The 20,875-nt window shown below is 38.9% G+C and overlaps 6 non-coding genes across 6 annotated transcripts; all 6 read right to left on the bottom strand.

Annotated features, from left to right (window-relative positions):
* Positions 1–17,066: 17,066 nt before the first annotated feature.
* Positions 17,067–17,140, bottom strand: trnan-guu. Its single transcript has one exon. It is a non-coding gene; the product is annotated as a tRNA-Asn (tRNA).
* Positions 17,141–17,579: 439 nt separating this feature from the next.
* Positions 17,580–17,653, bottom strand: trnan-guu. The gene has a single exon. It is a non-coding gene; the product is annotated as a tRNA-Asn (tRNA).
* A 439-nt stretch (positions 17,654–18,092) lies between these two features.
* Positions 18,093–18,166, bottom strand: trnan-guu. The gene has a single exon. It is a non-coding gene; the product is annotated as a tRNA-Asn (tRNA).
* Positions 18,167–18,605: 439 nt separating this feature from the next.
* trnan-guu lies at positions 18,606–18,679 on the bottom strand. The gene has a single exon. It is a non-coding gene; the product is annotated as a tRNA-Asn (tRNA).
* Positions 18,680–19,842: 1,163 nt separating this feature from the next.
* Positions 19,843–19,916, bottom strand: trnan-guu. The gene has a single exon. It is a non-coding gene; the product is annotated as a tRNA-Asn (tRNA).
* Positions 19,917–20,356: 440 nt separating this feature from the next.
* Positions 20,357–20,430, bottom strand: trnan-guu. Its single transcript has one exon. It is a non-coding gene; the product is annotated as a tRNA-Asn (tRNA).
* Positions 20,431–20,875: the final 445 nt, after the last annotated feature.

Below are 20,875 nucleotides of genomic sequence, written 5' to 3'. Positions count from 1 at the left end.
GCTAGGCCGCTTTTAGCTTAACAGGCAGTAATCGAACATATATTTACCGCTAGCATCTCTTCTTTGAGTTCGTCTTGTTCGATGCAGAGTCGCCATCGCGTCCAAGAGGAGTTTTACCCCGAAATCCAACATACTTCGCTCCAGACCGCCTGCACAAAGCAAAGCATCCATCCTCCACTGTGGATCCAGCCGCGCCGCTCTGAGTTTCTTGGAGATCGTACAGAGCATGCGCGAGATGAACCAGGGTGTCCGCGGATCAATAAAAATAATTAAAAAATCATTCTTTTTTTTTTTATCAAGGCCTTAATTGGCACTAAAATTATTTAAATATGTTTATTGAAGTATTTATAATTCTTTAATAAAAAATGCTTATAAAAACAATTTCGTCAGATATATTATATCGCTCCAGGAGGAGAAAAAGCTAGAGGATATATATATACGTATATATGTGTGTGTGTGTGTTTACATACATACAGGAGTCATGGAACTCTGCTTGCAGCTCCTTCATATTTCATGTACACTAATAACTTGTGTACATGGTTCTTGTTGATGGCATTAAAATAATTTCAAATAGCATTAAAATAGCATTAAATTAGAGTCACTCATTCCTGTATGAACCCTGTGAGCGCTTAATTTAATATGACATATTAAGAAAATCCCACCATCATCCAGCATATGTTCAGTTTCTGCCCAAATATATATATATATTTTTGTAGATTTTTGTAACGGGGATAAGGATAATTCAAAACTGCTTTTTTTTAATGAACTTGTTCACTACTTCCAAACTCAGCATCTCTTTTCATTCCTGTAATAAGAAGTTTCTTTTGAATGGATTTGATTAAAGTTTAAGTCCCTCGGTATAAAAGAAATATTTTGATGGAGATGAGAAATCTGCTTCCTCGTTGGTGAATAACCAATAGTTTGGATCCGATCATTTTAATAAACGGTGTTAGTCTTTTTTATATATATATATATATATATATATATATATATATATATATATATATATATATATATATATATATATATATATATATATATATATATATATATATATATATATATATATAATTTCTAGTCACCGATCTGTTGCTGCTATATTTTAATTTGATGAACCGGAATTTGTCGATGTTCTTTTTCCTGTTTGGTGCGATTGCAATTGCGGATCTTGACCTGGCCGGACCTTATGACCACAGTGTACCAATCTTCTGATGGCTACTTCCAACAGGATAATGCGCCATGTTATAAAGTGAATCATCTCAGACTCATTTCTTGAAACTTTTCCACTTAAGTAATTGTGAATTGAGCATATTGACAGACAACATTTTATTTTTTATCTTAAATGCCATTTTTTTTTTTTTATAATTACTGCTCTAAATGTATTGCTCTGTCAGCTAAAGGTCTGTTTTGGTCTCTATACTTTAATTAAATAAATCAATTCAAGCTAAAATGTAAGAGGCTATACTAAGCCTGATCTCTTTGTATCAGAGATTTTCTTACCCAGAAAGATGTCACTTGGGGTAAAACCCCCCCTGCAACCCTGGTTTGCATTTGTATAGCTCACAGCATGTTCATTTACATGTTAAAGCCTCCCCTAGAATTCCATGGGGGGGAGGCATGGGGGGAACACTGCCTAAGAGAGTCCACGTCAATTTCTGACAATTTACGGGAGTTTTCGGCGAAGCCTGCAAATTGTCGTAAACTGCCGCTAACCTGAAGTTCCACGACAATCTACAGTGCCGCATATTGACGAAAATCCCACTTTTCATGCAGTGTCTTCTGCCCATCTTGGTCATAACGGGTGGTTATTTGAGTCACTGTTGCCCTTCTATCAGCTCGAACCAGTCTGGCTATTCCCCTCTGACCTCTGGCATCAACAAGGCATTTCCGCCCACAGAACTGCCGCTCACTGGATGTTTTTTCTTTTTCGGACCATTCTCTGTAAACCCTAGAGATGGTTGTGCGTGAAAATCCCAGTAGATCAGCAGTTTCTGAAATACTCAGACCAGCCCTTCTGGCACCAACAATCATGCCACATTCAAAGTCACTCAAATCACCTTTCTTCCCCATACTGATGCTCGGTTTGAACTGCAGGAGATTGTCTTGACCATGTCTACATGCCTAAATGCACTGATGCACTGAGTTGCCGCCATGTGATTGGCTGCTTAGAAATTAAGTGTTAACGAGCAGTTGGACAGGTGTACCTAATAAAGTGGCCGGTGAGTGTATATATATATATATATATATATATATATATATATATATATATATATATATATATATATATATATACAGAAGTAAAAAATATTATGTCCAAATTTACTTCCATACTTTATTAACTAACTGCTGTACAGCCAGATTATGTCAGGACTCCTGTTTTTGTGTTTGTGTTTCTGTGTTTGTCTCCCTTCATCCACCAGGAGGCGCCTGGTTCTGGTCCGCCTCCTCACACACCTGCTGATGGTTTCCTCGTTAAACTGAGTTTTCTTAAGCTGCTGACGGCCACTACCTCGACGCCAGAGTGTTTGTCAGTTTAGGGTACTCTAGCCAAGCTGAGTTCTTTTTTGCTGAGTCAAGCTGAGTTTTTTGTCAACCTAAGTTTAACTTTGTTTTTGTCTCTGCCTCTCGGCCGGAAGTCATTCTGCAAACTGGATTTCTCGGACCTTCACTCCCTGGAAGGATCAACTTAGCTTCAATCACAGGTAGGGTTCAAACAGGAGGTTTGGATCCACTTTCCCCAAGAGATTGTTTGAGCTTCGCACTGAGAAAGGGATTATTCTCCACTAGGACCCGTTTAAGTACCGCAGGAAATCTGAGTGGCAGTCAGTTTCTCCGTTCACCAACTATTAACCGCATTCTGGGTAAACCCTGTTCCGCCCTCCACCGAATCAGACAAACACTGGAACCACGGCACACAAACAGGAGTCAAGGATTCAACAACTCTTCTGGAAATGTGAGTCGGTAACCAAATCCTCTTCTCCAAGTTCACGAGTCAAATAACCCACTGAGCCTGAACTAACTGCTGTGTCTTCCCCTCACTGTACAGTTCCGGCTGAGCAGTGTTCAGAGAAACACTTCTCCCTCTGTTAAACCACTTCAATAAATCCCGTTAAACCTTTTCCCTGGTCTCTCTGTTCGGTTTTTCTGCATTTGGGTCTGAGCTTTGTAAAATCATGACAGATTAGTATTTTTCAAACATCTTGGGAATGGTTTTGCACAGTGCAAAGCAAATAAAATTTAAAGTGCTTTACATTAATTAAACCGTAAAGAATTAAGCAAATAAAGGTAAAGAAGAATTTTTTTTTAAAAAGGTAGTAAAGCAAATAAAACTTTTGGAACTGTTGTGGCACCAACAAACAACTGTGAGCAGGCATTTAATTTAAAAACCTCAATGAAGCGGTAAAAGGGTTATAAACAAGCTGACGTGTCTGTTAACTGCCTCATATGATCACTCTAATGGAATGAGGAGGATCTTATTGTTGTTCTCTTATTTCAAATTAAAACAGATGTGTTTGTCTTGGGGGTTGGATGTTTGTGTGACTCAAGATGCTAAGCATGTTTTTTAGCCATTTTTAAATTTGTTTCATTTTTTTCTTCAGTACCTGTTTTCATTCCTCAATGTGGTCATGGTATTATATCGAGGTCAAGTATAACTGTGGTCCTTATATGGGTGTTGGCAAACTCAAATTGCTGGTAAGAGCTTTTTGTTTTTGTTGCTGTGGTGTTTATTCCATTTGCCACTTGGCTCCAGGTGTTTAAAATGTGAGAAACATATGTTTATCTGTTGGACAGATTTAAGGAATGAACTGATGAACTTTCAGTGAGATGAAGCTTGTCAGTTGGTACTTTCCCATCAGTGAGATAGAATTGCCTGTTTTCCATTCATCCATTTTCTGCCACGCTTATCCCAAGCGAGGTTACGAGTGGTGCTGGTGCCTATCTCCAGCTGTCTACGGGCGAGAGCCGGGGAACCCCCTGGACAGGTCGCCAGTCCATCGCAGGGCAACACAGAGACAAACAGGGCAAACAACCATTCACACACACTCACACCTAAGGAGAATAGAGAAGCCAATTAACCTAACAGTCATGTTTTTGGACTGTGGGAGAGAGCCAGGGTACCCAGAGAGAACCCATGCATGCTCAGGGAGAATATGCAAATTCCATGCAGAAAGACCCTGGCCAGTTTTATATTTTGCTAATATTACACCACTATGTCATGTTAAGCCTTAATTCATTATATAGTTTGTTTAAATAGTCATTATCATTTATAGGCTTTGAGTAACTTAATCCTCCAATTACCCATGGCAGTAGTTCCCTACCTTTCCTTGGAGGGCCTCCATTTGATTTTTAAAAAAATCCCACACTCCCCTCTGACCAACCTTTGACAGTTGAACAAAGAAAAGTGATGCAGTAAGCCATATTGCAGTGAAATAAACTACAATCCCCTCTAAAGCACAAAATCAGTCAACTTTGTTTTTATAGTAGATTTAAATAATATGAGACATTCCAAAGTGCTGCATTAATTAAGTGACCTAGCATATGGATGTTAAAAGCAAACAACTAAAAGTGGGTCTTGAGAGGAGATGTAAAACACTCTAATGACTTTTCCAGGATCACAGAGAAAGCCCTTTTCCTCTTGGTTTTATGTCTCGCCTTAGCCACTTCAAGCTGGAAATGGCCCTTGGGACCACAGAGCACATCCAAGAGAATAAATGTAGAGAGGATCTGCTATATATTGTGGGGCAATTCGAATAAAACCTTCTAAACATTAAGACCTAAAAATCTGTAACATGAACAGGAAGAAAAGAAAAAACATGCAGGAATAGCTAAAATAACCTGACATGTTTTGATTCCAGTTAAGAGCCGTGCCATAGAGTTCTAGACTAACTAGATGCTATTTGAGTCCTACCTACGTACAAAGCATTGCTGTAATCCAGGCACTTGTTCAAAATCCTAAAAGAAAAACTTTTTACCTCTTAAAGCGAAAAAGATTATAAAAGCTGGTTTAACAACAGCATTGATTTGCTTTATAAGTCAGCGGTGAGATTGGGTTATTTATACAACTGTTAGCAACGCTGGCTAATAAGAATGTGCCTATGCGTTTTGTGTTCAAACACTGAAGGAACATGTTGATCAGTAGGAGTGCCACTGATGTATTGAGATGTAAACCATCAGAAGTGCTTAAAACCAGTTCATGCAACTTTAATTGTGTAGATACTACGCCATATTAAAATTGGGATGCTTTCTAAAATGACAGACTTTCCAGATCTGAATGTTCTTGTTTTTCCAACAAGGAGCTAATAAAAAATATGATCACCTTTATCATATGTATTCAGTTAATTTGAGTATTACCTTTAAAAATCACACATATATCATGGCTCAAAACAGAGGACCCAGTACTTAAGGCAGACAGACATTCAAATAATTCAAAAGCATTTATTTAAAAACTGCAGCTCTGCAGTAACAACGAAAACGTCTAAGGCAGGAACCTCTGCAGGACAACTCGGTTAGTGACCAATTTTATCTGATGGAGGATGATTATGCATATAAGTAACTAACCTGGTTTAACAGTTCAGCTTGTGTCCAGAGAACGAGGTAGGATCCAGCCAGTGGGCTGCCAACGAACGCTGCCCAGCAAGTCCCGGACACTGAACCCTTGAGCAGAACTGGCAGGAGATCAGATCTAAGCAGAGACAGGAAGGCACGACAATTCAGAGGGAAAAGACTAAGCTGGTTTCAAGGACATGCTCAGTGTTTTGAATCAGGAGACCAGCAAGAGTCTAAAAACAGGTCAGGCAAACAGAACAGGCAGGCTCAGTGGTTGAGAGGCAGAACATTTTACAATCAGGAAATCCGAAACACTAAGGTAATGCTGAATAACTCTCACCACTGCTTCGGAATAGTCTGGGCCTGATGACTGGTTAGAAGGCTGGTTAAATAGAGGCAGGAGCAGGTGGATCAGATGAACGCCAATGAGAAACTGGGCAGGTGAATGAAATGAGTAATTAAGCCAGTCATTAGTGCAAATATCATGACAATATATTAGGGTATTATAAATAATTCACTTCTCTGTGGAATCTTGTTGACATTTTTTGTTTGTTTTGTAATTTTTTTTTTTTTTTTCAAAATCAATATTGCATCAGAACAACTGCACATATTATAGGTATCTGACTGCTAGTTTATTGATATACTACCGTTCAAAAGTTTGGGGTCACCCAAACAATTTTGTTTTTTCCTGAAAAGTCACACTTATTCACCACCATACTTTGTGAAATTAATAGAAGTCAAGAGTCAAGACATTGACAAGGTTAGAAATAATGATTTGTATTTGAAAGAAGATTTTTTTTACTTCAAACTTTGCTTTCGTCAAAGAATCCTCCATTTGCAGCAATTACAGCATTGCAGACCTTTGGCATTCTAGCTGTTAATTTGTTGAGATAACACAACCAATCCACAAGTTGGATTGGTTGGATTGGCACTTCTTGCTTACCATACGGTCAAGCTGCTCCCACAACAGCTCAATGGGGTTCAGATCTGGTGACTGCGCTGGCCACTCCATTACCGATAGAATACCAGCTGCCTGCTCTAAATAGTTCTTGCACAATTTGGAGGTGTGTTTAGGGTCATTGTCCTGCTGTTGGATGAAATTTGCTCCAATCAAGCACTGTCCACTGGGTATGGCATGGCGTTGCAAAATGGATTGATAGCCTTCCTTATTCAGAATCCCTTTTACCCTTTACAAATCTCCCACCTTACCAGCATCAAAGCAACCCCAGACCATCACATTACCTCCACCATGCTTAACAGATGGCGTCAGGCATTCTTCTAGCATTCTTCCTCTGTCCAATTTCTGTGTTCTTTTGCCCATCTTAATCTTTTTCTTTCATGGACCAGTCTCAGATATGGCTTTTTTTGCCACTCTGCCCTGAAGCCCAGAATTCTGCAGCTGCTTCTTCACTGTATATGTTGACACTGGTGTTTTGTGGGTACTATTTAATGAAGATGCCAGACTCTAATGTACTTATCTTCTTGCTCAGTTGTGCAACGCTGCCTCCCACTTCTTTTTCTACTCTGGTTAGAGCCTGTTTGTGCTGTCCTCTGAAGGGAGTAGTACACACCGTTGTAGGAAATCTTCAATTTCTTAGCAATTTCGCGCATGGAATAGCCTTTATTTCTAAGAACAAGAATAGACTGTCGAGTTTCAGATGAAAGTTCTCTTTTTCTGGCCATTTTGAGCGTTTAATTAACTCTACAAATGTGATGCTCCAGAAACTCAATCTGCTCAAAGGACGGTCAGTTTTGTAGCTTCTGTAACAAGCTAAACTGTTTTCAGATTTGTGAACGTGATTGCACATGGGTTTTCTAATCATCAATTAGCCTTCTGAGCCAATGAGCAAACATATTGGACCATTAGAACATTGGAGGGATAGTTGCTGGAAATGGGCCTCTATACACCTATGTAGATATTGCACCAGAAACCAGACATTTGCAGCTAGAATAGTAATTTACCACATTAGCAATGTATAGAGTGAATTTCTTTAAAGTTAAGACTAGTTAAAAGTTATCTTCATTGAAAAATACACTGATTGTCCCTAAAAAATAAGGACATTTCAATGTGACCCCAAACTTTTGAACGGTAGTGTATCTCACGCAACATTTTACTAATTCTTGTATATTGTAAGCGTGACATGCAATTCATCAGTGGCAGGTCTGGCCAAAATTCACCAGAGGGGTCTAAGTAGGGCCAATGTCTTTTTGGGGGTGCACTAAAGAACAGAATAAAACAAAAAACAAGCAGGGCAAAAGTTCATTGTTTGAAATATTAGGTGAGCTAATGAGTCACTTGCACTAATGGATACCTAAGATTTAGCAGATGGAAACTTGAGTCTGTCTAAATATGATAATAGATCAAACTGGAAGAACTTACATTTTATGTCATTATTAAAATTTAACAGTGGAAAAAAAATTCTAATATAGAAATTGGTCCAAGTGAGTAATCCCTTTTGATTTCCTTGCCAGCGCATATCGTAATTAGACACTTATTTAGTATTATGTCTTAAGATCAGTTCTCTCTGGGCCCCGTTGGCCCCTGTCTAGAACCATGTATGCAATTGTGGCACTATGGAAGAGAACTAGGCACGAAAATAGTAGCCCCCCATTTTATTTTTCTTATGTTAAAGATTGATTACAGCCAGAGATCAACTAAAAAAAAAAACTTATTATTTTGGACAGTATCTGAATCTCGCCACCATGGGGCGCTCAGCACTGCATGCAATAACGGTTAGCGTTCTGGTAAGCTGAAGAAGACAGCCGTTACAGAGCAGACAGCGGATAGTACTGAGAGCAATTGATGTAACTGCTGTGTTTCGTGTTTGCAGGTAAGCTGAGTGATAAATATAAGATGTAGCGGATATAGCGCTAGTAGCCCCTTGTAGGTACTGTTTGACAGATAGAGGTGCTTCGGGGAAACAAGGTTATCGAGCGGTATACGAAGCCGACGGTAGCATCAGGCTAACGTGGAAAGGCTAACGGCTCGCGCTAATGTGAACTCAGTTAGTTAGGTCGACCGGCTGAATTAGGGCCGGGAAATGTTGGTTAAATGTATTATTCGATGTCACTTAATGAAAAGTGTATTGGAGTGATGTTAATGGTTAAAATTGGTGCTCATGGTATGTCGCGCTCAGCACTGCATGCAATAACGGTTAGCGTTCTGGTAAGCTGAAGAAGACAGCCGTTACAGAGCAGACAGCGGATAGTACTGAGAGCAATTGATGTAACCGCTGTGTTTCGTGTTTGCAGATGAACAAAATAAATGTGCTACACCAGAAGTGACCGGCCCATCATTTCAAGCTGTGTAACACAATGCATAAAAAAATTAATGATCACACAACTTCTTAAGATCTTTGATTTTTTTTCTTTTTAGCCTGTTGGATGTTTGAGAGGTTTTTTTTTGTTATTGTTTTTTTTTTTTTTTTTATCTATTTAACATTTCTATATGAAGCAGGTCACTTGCTCCTACAGTTAAATTGTCCATGATTTTAAACCATGCCTACTCTACCTTTGAACCTTTTATTGTTCCCTGGGACTCCGTTTTAGCCCATTTTTTCATGCATTCATCCATTTATTCAAAATTTCTTTCAGTTATTAATGGATTAAGGTGAAAGGGTCTGAATATATACACTCACCGGCCACTTTATTAGGTACCCCATGCTAGTAACGGGTTGGACACCCTTTTGCCTTCAGAACTGCCTCAATTCTTCGTGGCATAGATTCAACAAGGTGCTGGAAGCATTCCTCAGGGAGTTTGGTCCATATTGACATGATGGCATCACACAGTTGCCGCAGATTTGTCGGCTGCACATCCATGATGCGAATCTCCCGTTCCACCACATCCCAAAGATGCTCTATTGGATTGAGATCTGGTGACTTTGGAGGCCATTTGAGTACAGTGAACTCATTGTCATGTTCAAGAAACCAGTCTGAGATGATTCCAGCTTTACGACATGGCACATTATCCTGCTGAAAGTAGCCATCAGAAGTTGGGTACATTGTGGTCATAAAGGGATTGACATGGTCAGCAACAATACTCAGGTAGGCTGTGGTGTTGCAACGATGCTCAATTGGTACCAAGGGGCCCAAAGAGTGCCAAGAAAATATTCCCCACACCATGAAACCACCACCACCAGCCTGAACCGTTGATACAAGGCAGGATGGATCCATGCTTTCATGTTGTAGACGGCAAATTCTGACCCTACCATCCGAATGTCGCAACAGAAATCGAGACTCATCAGACCAGGCAATGTTTTTCCAATCTTCTATTGTCCAATTTCGATGAGCTTGTGCAAATTGTAGCCTCAGTTTCCTGTTCTTAGCTGAAAGGAGTGGCACCCGGTGTGGTCTTCTGCTGCTGTAATCCATCTGCCTCAAAGTTCGACGTACTGTGCGTTCAGAGATGCTCTTCTGCCCACCTTGGTTGTAACGGATGGTTATTTGAGTCACTGTTGCCCTTCTATCAGCTCGAACCAGTCTGGCCATTCTCTTCTGACCTCTGGCATCAACAAGGCATTTCCGCCCACAGAACTGCCGCTCACCGGATGTTTTTTCTTTTTCGGACCATTCTCTGTAAACCCTAGAGATGGTTGTGCGTGAAAATCCCAGTAGATCAGCAATTACTGAAATACTCAGACCAGCCCTTCTGGCACCAACAATCATGCCACATTCAAAGTCACTCAAATCACCTTTCTTCCCCATACTGATGCTCGATTTGAACTGCAGGAGATTGTCTTGACCATGTCTACATGCCTAAATGCACTGAGTTGCCGCCATGTGATTGGCTGCTTAGAAATTAAGTGTTAACGAGCAGTTGGATAGGTGTACCTAATAAAGTGACCGGTGAGTGTACATGCTGAATTCATGGAACCCTTAGCCTGCCCATCTTACCAGTTACCCAGTTACCTCCTATAACTGGGTCAACGGTAAAATGCCCGGTGTCAGACCATGTTTGGACCCTTTTCTCTCTCTGGATTTGCCTAAGTTTTCATCTACAGGTCCTTCCATAACATTATAGAACATGGTGACAGCAGGAAATGAACAAAACGAGATCTGTCCTGTTTTAAACAATCGCAGGCCTGATAATAAACGTCTTGTTTTCCAGTCCTGCAGCCGACATAGTAAAAGGTAGTTGCTGCTGATTTTTTGTATTTTTTATAACAACAATTTTTTGTTTAGATATTTAAGGTTGGTTCTAATTTGACCAGAAATGATTATACTGACTCTAAAACAATCATCTTTTAGTGAAAGCCAACCAGGCCGTACATCATCACCCTCATTAGACATTTTCCCATAGATAAAGTCATGTCAAGAAAGTCAGTCTGTCAGCAAGCTTTTTCTTCATTGCAAGATGCGGAAAGGAATCTAAATGCTTTTTTCTTGCATAGTCTATGGAAATGTAAAATAAAATAAAAGAAAATATATAATCGATCACTTTACCCTTTACTGATTGCTGCCCCCAGGCTCCCCCACCTCAGTCCAAAAAGGTTAGCCACTTCTCAAACAAAACAAAAAAATACTATATTAATAAAAAATTATTTTAGCACCAGAGAGAAGGAAAGCCTTATTTTTGGTGCACCTCCTCCTTGTTTCCCCACAAAAGAAATTATCCCAGTGTCTCTGTCCTCATGGTTCTTGCACACACACACATTGGGGAGCAAGTTGCAGCTCAGGTGAGTTATTAGGGTCAGGGGTTCAGAGCAGATGAAAATCCTGTTGTCTTGTTTTCCCCATATTTTAACTCATCATTTCCATCCGGTTGCTGTGACGGTGTGTGTGGGGGTGGGGGAAGATGGGTGCTTGTAGCAGGCTGCCTTTCTCGGGTGGCCTGATGGGAGGGGGGGCAACTCCTCCAGGTCTGAATTCCACAAGGAGCGGCTCCGATCAGGGAATCCATGTTTAAAGGGCAGGGAGTAAAAATAACAATGGTTAGGTTAAGGAAGATTTTCAATGTTTCAAATTAATAAAAAAATATAAAATAAAATAAAGTTTTTTATCTTCACCATATAAAAGAAGTAGCCTTTTTCAGGTAAGAAATGTTGTCTCGTCAGTCGCTCCACTTCATCTTTCAGTCACTTTAAGTCAGCTTTCCCCTCTCGTCACCATATCTTTGCTTTTCTCATCAACTTACTTTTGCCTTTTCCTCAACATACTTTGCCTTTTTTTTGGACATAATTTTGCCTTTTTCACAACATACTTTTCACAATTTAATTTTGTTTTTTTGTATTTTAACATAAGGGTAATTCCTCCATTTTAAATTTTTTTTCAGTTTTAAACTTTTAATTTCACCTTATTTTATGCCCTACTTACTTTTTTTCTGTAATAATTTTATAGTTTTTTTTTTAGCTATTAGTTATTAATTTTCTGTAAAAAATTTTAGAGTTTTGTTTCTTCAAAAGCACCACTGAAATTAAAATTCATTATTATAACTTAGTAAAGTGTAAGTTTAATATGTAATACAGTGTAAATATGTTTAGTATCAGGTTTAAACACTGCCTTTTTGACTTCTTATTTTAACCAATTTCTCTCTGGTGCTGAGAGTTTCCTTGAACTCTCCTCTCATCCATCCATCATTTTAAACTGTTTTTTTTTTTTTGTTGCTTTTTTTTGTTGCTTTGTTTTGTTTGTTTTTTTTTCAAAATCTGTAAATCTTCTTACCTTACCTTTTTTTTAGCCTCTAACTTCTCATCATATTGGTTTATCTTATCTTCAACATTTTTGTATTGCAACATTAAATCAAAAATTTCTTCTTGGGGAGTTGACAATTCCCTGGAACCTTGCCTTTGTTCAGCTGCCCTAGAACTGCAAAATCTGTCCCATTATCTACAGGTAATTTACCGGTTTCCAATATGCACACCAGTCCTCTGGTGCCGACCTGGATAACTGCAGGGGATTCCACTCTAGATTACCGACGTCTCAGTAAAATTAAGTACCTTCTGGTGGCACCTACAACCTTCCTCTCAGTGCTTAGACAGAGCCTTACGTTCCTATGCGAGGTCTTTTGGTTCACAGGTGGGAAAAAAAACCTGAATTGCCTTTAGTGTCCCCAAAAGAAAAATCATCTTTATTTTGTATATATATTCTTTAGTATTATACTATTTATTTATTTTATTTTATTTTTATTTTACCTTTATTTTACCAGGAAGTCCCTTGAAATAAAATCTCTTTTTCGAGGGAGCCCTGGCCAAGAGGCAGCAGTACAATAAGACATATAAAAACACATAAAAACAACATAATAAAATCAATCATAAACTAGACTCTAGAATAACAGTTACAATTCTCTGTGCAAGCGGTTTTCAATAGTGATTTAAAATGCTGTAGCGGAATAAGAGTCCGTAATTGCAGGGAGTTTTGAATATTGTGCCACAACCATGGTGCTGCATAGTTTTAATTTTAGTGCATTCAAATTATTAACCTATTAATCTTTAATTTAGTTTTTTTTTTTTGCTAGATTACAATTATTTATCTGATTATTTTTATGGAAAAGAAGAGGACTTTGTTTGAGCAAATTTTCCAGTATTTGATTTCTAGTAATTTTTAATTCTGTTAACAACCTGTTGTTTTGTAAGTTAGTTTTTGAAATTTAATTTAAACTGCGCCAACAAAAGATTCATCTCAACGTCTCAAAAAAATTTGTTTGTTTTGATCCTCCTGTTGACCTCCAGGGACCTTGATGCCTGAAGTCCTCACTCCCTTAACCTTCTAACGGGGTATTGAGGCTGGAAGACTGCTTCCTCCAGGTGGTACCTGACACTTCTGACAATCGCTGTCCTCAGAAAAAATCTGTCAAAGAGAATCCTGCATTGACAACTCCAAATTGTCGTGGGAAAAAAGTATTCAACTATTCATCCTGGTTAAATAAACGGAGATCGATGGATTTCACTCAGTCGGCACATTTAATAATATCTTTGCAAAGAGAGAACAGTTCATCATACAGCCCTAATGGCACAGCATTCTGCCCTGTTCTGCTAGACCAGTATTCCTACCCCCTTACTTACAACAATGCAAAAGTAGTTACAAATTACAGACACTTTGGTTAAACAGTAACATGTTATGAATAAACCTTGAGAAAGAATCTGGTTGGTTATGGGAGGAAGCTATGTCTGGTCTACAAACACTATCCTGTAGAGAATTGTGTGGCCTTGAGAGACACACAGACTGAGTGAAAACTTTTATAGTGAGTAAATAGGATAAATTAATATATAATAGAAGAGAAATAAAAAATTTCCGACAACAATAGCCTATCAATATTCCATAAATTATAGTTCTAACAATTCTTAAATGACTAATCCATTATAGTAAAACTATATTGACTGATAATATTTGATATGTCATGACATCATTTGAAAACACAAACAAATGCAGTTCTATGCAAAAAAAAACTCCAAGTGTTACATTTATATGGCAATACTAAAGGATATGGCCTAATAATAAATAAAGAGTTTTCACAAAGTCCAAGAGAGAATATTTCAAATCATGCATCAAGTGGAAGTGATGTAATTGAGTGTGAAATAAAGCTGTTTTTAGAAAGCTGCTGATGACCCCTTGGTAGAATCTCTTTTTAAATGTTTATATATTTAGACACATATGTGCATTTTATGGACTTGCTGATGTTTTTAATTGATTTCTATGTGCTTCCATTTATATGTATTAAACCCCACCTTTAACCTAATAAAGGGCCCTCACTTTATAGTCTTCACTCAACTAATAGAATACAAAAAATATTTTATATCTCTGCTATAAGTACAAGATCACCCTCAGACACATAAATGCACCGGATCACTTATTAACTAGTTATGAAAACACTTTCTGATTTATATATGTATCCAGATTCTTTGATCTATCTGTGATAGAAATATGATTTTTATATCAACCCCCCAAAAAAAAAGTCATCTTCCTGCTAATATCAGTTACACTGAAAAAATCCCTGTCCATTAACAAACCAATCTTACTTGTTATCAGAATCAAATAACTTTCCTTAGTTACTATTTTAGTTAGTTCAAATTACCTAAATCATTTCAGGTTATTCATATAACACCAACTCACAAAATATGTCATATCCTGGCAGAGTCAATTCAGTCAAATCATATAAACATAAAGGTTAAAATCTTTCTTAGTGTTAATTACCTAGGTTCATGCTCAAAAAAATCTATTCTTTGTTGGGTGAGGTTCTAGCCTAAAAGGAATTGTTCTTTTTTTCAGTGGAGGACCAGAACATCAGCAAGGGAAACATGGTTATCAAGCCAAAAAGAAATGAGCAAGTAAAAGGTTTGTTGTGGTATAACTAAGGGTTTGATTATTCTAAATTGTGTTTATTCTTAACCAGAAACAACTGAGAAAGATAAAAATTACTAGAATCCAAGGTGCTCGACCTTTAGTTCACATTATCTCAGTCTGAAATAAAACCAGTCAACTGTATATACACACTATCAAACGGCATCTTACAGTTAATAATGGTGAAAATATGATAAAACCAAATCCCAGAAAGATCCATGCCATGTTACTAAATTAATTTACACATTCAATCATCAAATCCACAGAAATCCAAAGGAAGATTCCTGCTTTATTTTCATAAGACGTATGACCCAATCTTCTGCACACCTCTGGCCGTCTGGAAGGGAAGGAATCAGTCAGGAAACAGTGACACTTTCCTTTAGAAAAGTGAAACTTTTCCTTAAAAAAATCTAGGATGCTTTATTACAAGATGGCGTGTCACAAACTTCCCTAGGCTAATTAATGAGTCAAAGTTAGAAAGTTCTGAATTTTATTCCAGCCTTCAGCTTATTCCATGATAGTGACAATTTTACTTGGAAAGTGAAACTTTTCCTTAAAAAAGTGAGTTTCAGTGTAAATGATGTTACAGTATCCGATATATGCTTCTGTCAAGCTGGTCAAATATTTTCAAGTTGAGTAGACATTGTTGGGATCTGGAGTAGTTCCACCTTTCTCCAGCAGAGTCCGCCATGGATCCTCCTGAGCTGAGCCTTCGACACACCTGAGGCGCATCTCATCATTAGAGGACCCACAGTATATAACCTGCCTTCAGACCTTGCCTCAACGCCGCAGTGTTAAATCCAGTTTGGAATCCAGTTTTTCCCTTGTGAGCTCTGGATGAGCTTAACCTGCCGAGCCTGCCCTCTGAGCCAAACCTGAAGACTCTTCTCTGGATTCCCATGCAGCTCTGGACTAAGAGCTGGAAACCCAAAGCCAAGGTCTGCCCTCACGTTAGAAGTAAGACGCTGAAGCGGTTATTGGACTCTACTGAACTAAACAGTCTCTAGACCCAACAGTTCCTCTCTCGAAGCCAAACCCGGACTTCTCAAGGTATAAACCTGAAACTCTCAAAACCCAAACTCAACTGCTTCCAAACTAACTGAACTGTCATCCACACAGACTCCAGTGAACCAGCCCCCAGGCCTGAACCAGTTCCTGTGTTTATTCCATGTGCTTGTGATCAATAAAACTTATTAAACTTTTCATCCGTTTCTGTGGTGTTCTGCATACTGGGCTTTTCTGAAACCCATCATGACAGACATCAAGTCTAAGCCACCAAATGGAAAAGCCAGGTTTTCCTAGTAAGGTCAGCACTTTTAGTGCTGACTAGAGTCTTACAAGACAGTACCTTATATTGATTACATCAAAGGAAGGTGAAGTCGTTGGACAACAATGCCTGGTTAATCCTTAAAGGCAAATGTCCCTGGGTGGGCTTAAACCACCAAGCTTTCAGTTAACAGCCGATTTTTTTTTTTAAATCAATGCCTTAATTTGCACTAAAATTAATTAAATGCGTTTATTGTGGCATTTATAATTCTTCAATAAAAAATGTTTATAAAAACATTTTTGTCAGATATATTATATCGCTATTAATTGGTGTGGAACTCATCATAAAGCCGTATGTTCGGAAAGGAAGCTCGAGAAGCTAGAGAATATATATATATATATATAGAATATTCTGTATATATACATACAAGAGTCATGGAACTGTGCTTACAGCTCCTTCATATTTCATGTACACTAATAAATTGTATACATGGTACTTGTTGATGGCAATAAAATCCTTTCTATTAGCATTAAAATAACATTCAATTAGAGTCACTCATGACTGTATGAACCCTGTGAGCGCTTAATTTAATATGGCACATTAAAATCCCACCATCATCCAGGATATGTTCAGTTTCTGCCCAAATATTATTTATTTATTTATTTTTTTGTACATTTTTGTAACAGGGATAACTAGGATAATTCAAAACTGCTTTTTTTTTTATTGAACTTTGTTTGTTCTCTACTCCCAAACTCAGCATCTCTTCATTCATTCCTGTAATAAGAAGTTTATTTTGAATGGATTTGATTAAACTTTAAGTCCCTCGGTATAAAATAAATAGTTTGTGGTAGATGAGAAATCTGCGGAGCGCTCATGGAGTATGTGGAATCTGGGGGTTAAAAGACAGCACCTGAAATTGTTTACATCAAAGGCAGGTGAAATAGAAATCAATGCCTGGTTAATCATTAAAGGCAAACGTCCCTGGGTGGGCTTGAACCACCAACCTTTCAGTTAACAGCCGAATGCGCTGACCGATTGCGCCACAGAGACGAGGACAGCCATTGCAAGAATTCGCCGACCGATTGCGGCACAAAGACGAGGACAACGCTTCATTACAAGGCGGCGACTAATAAACTTCCCCAGGCTAATTATTGAGTCAAAGTTAGAAAGTTCTGAACTTTATTTTTCCAGCCACCAGCTTTTTCCAGGATAGTGACACTTTTCTTGGGAAAAGTGACACTTTTCCTAAAAAATTAAGGTTTCAGTGTAAATGTTGTTACAGTATCTGATATATGCTTCTGTCAAGTTGGTCAAATATTTTACAGTTGAGTAGACATTTAATACAAGCCACCACATGGAAAGGCCAGGTTTTTCTACAAATCTCAGCGCATTTAGTGCTTAGAAGAGTCTTTCAAGACAGCACCTGAAATTGTTTACATCAAAGGCAAGTGAAATAGAAATCAATGCCTGGTTAAACATTAAAGGCAAACGTCCCTGGGTGGGCTTGAACCACCAACCTTTCAGTTAACAGCCGAATGCGCTGACCGATTGCGCCACAGAGACGAGGACAGCCATTGCAAGAATTCGCCGACCGATTGCGGCACAAAGACGAGGACAACGCTTCATTACAAGGCGGCGACTAATAAACTTCCCCAGGCTAATTATTGAGTCAAAGTTAGAAAGTTCTGAACTTTATTTTTCCAGCCACCAGCTTTTTCCAGGATAGTGACACTTTTCTTGGGAAAAGTGACACTTTTCCTAAAAAATTAAGGTTTCAGTGTAAATGTTGTTACAGTATCTGATATATGCTTCTGTCAAGTTGGTCAAATATTTTCAAGTTGAGTAGACATTCAATACAAGCCACCACATGGAAAAGCCAGGTTTTTCTACAAAGCCCAGCACATTTAGTGCTTAGAAGAGTCTTTCAAGACAGCACCTGAAATTGTTTACATCAAAGGCAGCTGAAATAGAAATCAATGCCTGGTTAATGCTTAAAGGCAAACGTCCCTGGGTGGGCTTGAACCACCAACCTTTCAGTTAACAGCCGAATGCGCTGACCGATTGCGCCACAGAGACGAGGACAGCCATTGCAAGAATTCGCCGACCGATTGCGGCACAAAGACGAGGACAGTGCTTCATTACAAGGCGGCGACTAATAAACTTCCCTAGGCTAATTATTGAGTCAAAGTTAGAAAGTTCTGAACTTTATTTTTCCAGCCACCAGCTTTTTCCAGGATAGTGACACTTTTCTTGGGAAAAGTGACACTTTTCCTAAAAAATTAAGGTTTCAGTGTAAATGTTGTTACAGTATCTGATATATGCTTCTGTCAAGTTGGTCAAATATTTTACAGTTGAGTAGACATTTAATACAAGCCACCACATGGAAAGGCCAGGTTTTTCTACAAATCTCAGCGCATTTAGTCCTTAGAAGAGTCTTTCAAGACAGCACCTGAAATTGTTTACATCAAAGGCAAGTGAAATAGAAATCAATGCCTGGTTAAACATTAAAGGCAAACGTCCCTGGGTGGGCTTGAACCACCAACCTTTCAGTTAACAGCCGAATGCGCTGACCGATTGCGCCACAGAGACGAGGACAGCCATTGCAAGAATTCGCCGACCGATTGCGGCACAAAGACGAGGACAACGCTTCATTACAAGGCGGCGACTAATAAACTTCCCCAGGCTAATTATTGAGTCAAAGTTAGAAAGTTCTGAACTTTATTTTTCCAGCCACCAGCTTTTTCCAGGATAGTGACACTTTTCTTGGGAAAAGTGACACTTTTCCTAAAAAATTAAGGTTTCAGTGTAAATGTTGTTACAGTATCTGATATATGCTTATGTCAAGTTGGTCAAATATTTTCAAGTTGAGTAGACATTCAATACAAGCCACCACATGGAAAAGCCAGTTTTTTTCTACAAAGCCCAGCACATAGAGGCTACGTTCACACTGCAGGCCTTAATGCTCAATTCCGATTTTTTTGTGAAATCGGATTTTTTTGCATGTCCGTTCACACTTCCAAGTATATGCGACTTGTATGTGATCTACTGTGTGAACTGAAAGCGTTCAACCGAAGTGTCCCGCATGCGCACTCGAGGACGCGATGACGTCACATGTAGCAAGCGTCCTCAGTGTTTGCGGAAGTAAACATGACTCGTAATACCGCAGCGTATATTGCGTTCTTTAAGTTCTTCTCCAACAGGAGCAGGCACATTACGAACGAAATCTTTTTAAGAAGATCAAAAAGAAAGAGAGCCAGATTTCTTGCAATGGCGTTTTGTGGGGCAGTAATAGCAACGTCCGTACAGAGCTCTCACTGAGCTCTCTATTGACTGCTCTCTGTGTTATCTTCCGCCATGGTTGTTAGTTTTTCCCGCCTCCGCTTAGTAGGACGCAGATTAGCAACATTTAGTAACATTTGTCAAGTATCAATGACGTGTAGGTCGGATGAATGCGACCTGGCCGTACAGACACAGGTCGCATTTGAAAAGATCAGATACGTATCGGATTCAGGACCACATATCCAAGTGGCCTGGGTCGCATTTGAAAAAATCCGATCTGTGTCGTTCAGACTGTCATAAAAAGATCAGATACAGGTCACATATGGGCAAAAAAATCGGAATTGGGTCACTTCAGGCTGCAGTGTGAACGTAGCCTTAGTGCTTAGAAGAGTCTTTCAAGACAGCACCTGAAATTGTTTACATCAAAGGCAGCTGAAATAGAAATCAATGCCTGGTTAATGCTTAAAGGCAAACGTCCCTGGGTGGGCTTGAACCACCAACCTTTCAGTTAACAGCCGAATGCGCTGACCGATTGCGCCACAGATACGAGGACAGCCATTGCAAGAATTCGCCGACCGATTGCGGCACAAAGACGAGGACAACGCTTCATTACAAGGCGGCGACTAATAAACTTCCCTAGACTAATTATTGAGTCAAAGTTAGAAAGTTCTGAAGTTTATTTTGTCCAGCCGTCAGCTTTTTCCAGGATAGTGACACTTTTATTGGGAAAAGTTACACTTTTCCTTAAAAACCAAGGTTTCAGTGTAAATGTTGTTACAGTATCTAATATATGTTTATGTCAAGTTGGTCAAATATTTTCAAGTTGAGTAGACATTTAATACAAGCCACCACATGGAAAGGCCAGGTTTTTCTTCAAATCTCAGCACATTTAGTGCTTAGAAGAGTTTTTCAAGACAGCACCTGAAATTGTTTACATCAAAGGCAAGTGAAATAGAAATCAATGCCTGGTTAAACATTAAAGGCAAACGTCCCTGGGTGGGCTTGAACCACCAACCTTTCAGTTAACAGCCGAATGCGCTGACCGATTGCGCCACAGAGACGAGGACAGCCATTGCAAGAATTCGCCGACCGATTGCGGCACAAAGACGAGGACAACGCTTCATTACAAGGCGGCGACTAATAAACTTCCCCAGGCTAATTATTGAGTCAAAGTTAGAAAGTTCTGAACTTTATTTTTCCAGCCACCAGCTTTTTCCAGGATAGTGAAACTTTTCTTGGGAAAAGTGACACTTTTCCTAAAAAGTTAAGGTTTCAGTGTAAATGTTGTTACAGTATCTGATATATGCTTCTGTCAAGTTGGTCAAATATTTTCAAGTTGAGTAGACATTCAATACAAGCCACCACATGGAAAAGCCAGTTTTTTTCTACAAAGCCCAGCACATTTAGTGCTTAGAAGAGTCTTTCAAGACAGCGCCTGAAATTGTTTACATCAAAGGCAGGTGAAATAGAAATCAATGCCTGGTTAATGCTTAAAGGCAAACGTCC

This window comes from Cyprinodon tularosa, unplaced genomic scaffold (assembly GCF_016077235.1).
Source record: "Cyprinodon tularosa strain WSP-4 unplaced genomic scaffold, ASM1607723v1 ctg1428, whole genome shotgun sequence".
In the NCBI taxonomy this organism is placed as follows: Eukaryota; Metazoa; Chordata; class Actinopteri; order Cyprinodontiformes; family Cyprinodontidae; genus Cyprinodon; species Cyprinodon tularosa.
The sequence above is the reverse complement of the archived record's forward strand: the minus strand, read 5'-3'. Positions and strand labels throughout refer to the sequence as shown.